Source organism: Dipteris shenzhenensis, chromosome 22 (genome assembly GCF_047967505.1).
Source record: "Dipteris shenzhenensis isolate YYH24624 ecotype China chromosome 22, Dip_SZ_1.0, whole genome shotgun sequence".
Classification (NCBI taxonomy): domain Eukaryota; kingdom Viridiplantae; phylum Streptophyta; class Polypodiopsida; order Gleicheniales; family Dipteridaceae; genus Dipteris; species Dipteris shenzhenensis.
Window position 1 is genome coordinate 5026938 of NC_141617.1, and position 4972 is coordinate 5031909.

Below are 4972 nucleotides of genomic sequence, written 5' to 3' on the forward strand. Positions count from 1 at the left end.
AGGGAAAGTGAGAAGCACGAGAGAGCTCCTTTTGAAGCGACGAGTAGCATGACCGGGTCTCAAAGTTGAGACCATAAGTTGCCTTTAATTTCTAGGAATTAAATTTGAGGTTTTACTTATAACTTTAAGAAATTTTCAAATTGTATCTCCATTATCTCTCTCTCACACACACACATACAAATCTCAACATTTGTAAGCTTTTTATTAAATTTTCTAATCAAATCCAAATGAATCCCTAGGAGTGCCTTTATTAATAATATGATCTAAATTAATTGAATTAAATTCACCGACTATAATCAATCATCACATTAATTATTATATATTGATTTTTCATTTGAAGGTATAAATAAAATATATATTATTTATTTCACACACACACACACACATATGAAGAATTTTTATTCGAACATTAAAATGACGTTAATTAAAGTAAAGTCCTAAAATTAAAGAAATGCAATTTTGGAGAAGCTTGTTTTTAAAGAAGAGGTGTGTGTATGATGATAATGTTTGTATATTTGCTTAGGAGTGTGTGGGTTTGTTTGTGCATTGTGGATGATTGCATGTGTGTCTATGTGTAGGCCAATGCAAGTGGATGTATGCATCTATATGTCCATGTGCAATCCAATATGATTATGTACTGGATGCGTCAATTTTACGAGCAAAAACCTATGAGCAGGTTTATCCGAGCGTGTTTTTCAAGAGATTTAAAAAATAGTATTTCTTTAGGAAACATGGTATTTTCACTTTTATTTTATACAAACTAGTCACTCATTCATTTTTACATAACATAAATCTTCTTATTCATAGACATCCGTTTGTACTTTTGTTTTTACCTTAAAAAAGTGTTGAAAAATAATTTTTTAAAGAAACATCTCTCATAATCACTCTCAATGTAATAATATTATACATAAATAATTACTTATTAAACACATTTATATCATATGGCAATATCTTTTTAGTGTTTTTATAGTATTAATAACAAGATATTTATAGACATGTTTTTAAAGAAGTTTAAATTACTATAAACAAGTATTAACTTGGGCTTAAATATGACTTTCATAAAATACATGTAATATTTAATACTATATATGCAAGATTTTCCAAAATATAACCTCATCGATGTGCTCAAATGGGGATTTCCGAACAATTTGAGAGGCTGAATGACTATATTTGGACATTGGATATGAAAGTTATGTCACTTTTAAAAGTACTGGCCAAGGTAGTTTCGCTAAGGTTTAGGGTTTAGGGTTCTTGGAAGACTACTTCAAAGGGGTTTCGCTAGCGAAACTACCTTGATGGCTTGCTTCAATGAGTTTTCTTTGGAGAAGCCCTTTCATGAAGATAGGTTGAGAGAGGTTTTTCAGTGTCACCCCCTATTAAGTAAAAGTTGTTAAGAAGGATCATAAAGGAATTTTCATGGAGAAGTCTACTCTACATATGGGTTCCTTCAAAAGCCATCCCATTCTGTTCTCACCATTCCCAAAGATTCACGTAAAGATTTGTGTATAAAATAAGCATTGCTACAATACTTTGCATATTTCTAAGTGAAACTATGTTTACTTCTGATCCATTTTTGCCATATTTTTACATAGTTGGAAGCTTTTTTTTTCCTTCGCTCGGACGCTCGGAAGATTTTGCTCGAAAAATGCTCGTCCCCATTGTGTACTCATGTACATGTGTGCTTGTGTCCCTGTAAGTGTCTGTATATGTTCATGTGATGTATGTGCACCTTTGAATGCACATGGCTAGAATATTTGCACCCATGCACATAAGTGTGTCAATTCCATCGATCTTGCACCATGTCTCTACCTGTATAAACATACATATATACACACGTACGTACATACATATGTATGTACATTTGTATGTATGTATGGATGTACATACGTGTGTGTGTACGCGCACGTGTGTGGGTATGGCTAGAGGCTTGAAGGTGGTAGCTTGTTGCACAAAGGCCACATGTGTCATTTCATGGCAATAACTCACTGCATGCCCACTCCACACACATGGTTGTCAAGCTTGTGTCTTAGCCTCTCTTGTTACATGTGGAGTCGTTTGAGCCTATCTTCTAAAGCCCTCACAATGTGCGACATATTTGATTGATAGTTCACATTAAAAAGACATAAATAAATAAAGCATAAACCCACCCTATTGCCTTGTTACCCACATGTGTGTGTGTGTGTATGTGTTGTTCATGTGTGTGTTTGTGTGTGCGCATGTTTACTCTCTCTCTCTCTCTCTCTCTCTCTCTAAACATGAAATGTATAAATATAAATAAATATCGTATATATAATATTCTCTCTCTCTCTCTGTCTCTCTCTCTCTCATGCCTCCAAAAAGAGATAAAAATTAAATGAAAAGCATTTTAAAAAGGATTAATTTAAAAGAAAATTTATATATGTGTATATATATATATATATATTAAACATGAAATGTAAATATTGTATACATAATATAAAGTCTCTCTCTCTCTCTCTCTCTCTCTCTCTCTCTCTCTCTCTTGCCTTCAAAAAGAAATAAAAATTAAATGAAAAGCATTTCACAAAGAATTATTAAAAGGTATTAAAAATGTTGTGTGTGTGTGTGTGTGCGAATATATAAACTAAGCACAAAATCTTGAAAAAAAATATTTCATTTAAACCGCTCACTACCGTGGCATCTCACGTCAGCAACTCGCCTCGTGGCTATCTGATAGAAATCCATGTCGACCGACATGTGCCTGCCTTGCAACCCCTCATCCAGACTATGCTTCCCCTTCTATTGTTGATAAAACAGCAAAAGAGGCCAATCACCGTGCTCTGTCTATTGCACTGCCAACCATGCTCTTCTGCGTTGCCATCCACTCTACCCGTGTGTAGCCAATCCTTCAGCCCGACTGTTCCAATTTGTGCGATTGTTCCTTGCTGTGCACACTCTCCACTCCACTCCATCACTCGTTAGCCGTGAAGACTAGTCACCAGTGACACCAAACTATTCTCACATCTCTGGTAAACCCATTGCCAAAGTTCCCAACTCATATCTGCTTACTGCCTACAGTCATGACTTGCTGCCTCTGAGTCCTCATCACTCGTGTTAGTAGATGGCTTCTCTCTTATGCCTTGCACCTACACAGTGATGCCCAAGTGCCTCTGCTATGGCGTGTCAAGATGGAAAGGGCACCATAACAACACGTGGCAAATCTCCTAGCTCTCCCTCCACTCCACCTCTTATTGCCAAAGATATTTCTGTCCAACCACAGAAGGACACAATACAAAAGAGAGGCTTAAAGTCCCACCAATACATGGTCCTCTGACCTTACCAAAATGTTGTACTACTATCTTGCTGTCACCTCCAGATCCCTAATACTGCATGCTCCACTGAGCTTATGTAGACTCTCTGTTAGTGATCCCTTCCACCTTGCTATCTGGGTAGCCAGTCTAGGTGAGCAGCACCTTGAGCTAAGCCTGCAGCCCTTGTACGTCTCCTTCAGCTCCTATGTATAGGCCCAAGGATGGACCTCTTGCTGCTCCTCCTTGCTATTGCATTGCCGCTCCTTCCACTCCTGGATTGCTGCTCCAAGTGATGCCTTATGAGCTCCTGAAGGGGCCCTTTTATAAGGCCCGAGACCCCAACCGACCCAGTAGGGGGAAATGGGCCAACCCAGCAGCGCCCCTATTGGCCGACCTGCCTACTAGGCCGAGCCAGTAGGGCTCTATTTAAGGCCCCATGGCCAGCCCTTTGACTGTTGCTCCCGTCCACCTGGGTGCCTAGCATATCTGCCCTATCCCAGGGCCTATTTCACGCCTGCCACCTGCCCTATCCCAGGGCCTATTGCAGGCCTTCCTACTCTTGGATTGCTACTCCAAGTGATGCCTTATGAGCCCATGAAGGGGCCCTTCTACAAGGCCCAAAACCAACCGACCCAGTACTGGGAAATGGGCCAACCCAGCAGCCCCCCTATTACCCAACCTGCCTACTGGGCTGACCCAGAAGGGCTCTATTTAACGCCCCATGGCCAGCCCTTTTACTGCTGCTCCTAGCCACCTGGGTGCCTAGCATATCTGCCCTATCCCAGGGCCTATTGCAGGCCTGCCACCTGCCCATAACCCTCGCCTATCTGCTCCATCTTCCCTGCCATCTGTCCAGGGCCTTTCCAATGCAAGCCCTAAGGGTTTGCCAGACACTTATAGATCTGCACCACAGCTGCACCTCCTTCCTGCCTTGGATCTGCCTTTTGTCAAGCCACGTGGACCTCTGTACAGTTTGCTCCAAGCATCCGTACCAAGCTGTACCCATGTTGACAGCATCATGGTCTTTCTCAGTCCCTTTACGTAGCCTGTTGTTGTCCATCTTGGTGCCAGGTACTCATTTCTTGTGTTGCACACATGGCAACCCATGTGCTGCCCATGTGGTAGTCCCCTTGCTGCTGTGAGGTGCTTGCCCATGTGGCAACCCCCTCTTTTTCTTTTTCCCTCTGGGCATGCTGCCCACAAAGGCATCCAATCATATGCTCATGTGGTAGCCCTGGCCCTAGGTCCACCTCCCCCACGCTCTCCTCATTTGGGGACTTACAGATGGGGAGGTGACCTGCCCATTGCCAACATAAATGTATTCCCAATAGGGCTGAATACAACTCAAAGAATAAGTACTATATGGAGGGATGAACCCTCACTGTAGATGAGCAGAAGAGGGATGCTTTGATGCAGACCCTAATGTTGCTGCTGACCAAAATGAAGGGGCCTGGAAGATGTCCTATAAATGCCAAGGATGAAGCAAATTCGCTGCTCCTAATCCTAGCCTGACCTCAGTTGCAAAATACTACTGTTGGTTGCACTCTTCAACCCTGGAAGTGAATGACGAAAGAGGCCAAGGCAATGGCTACCTTTTATAGGCTCCCTTGGGCCTTAGAAATGACCGACCAAGGCAGTCTATGGACCAACCCCCTGGCCAAATCTGTCTCGACCAAGCTGGTCGGGCTGCATCTACTCCAATC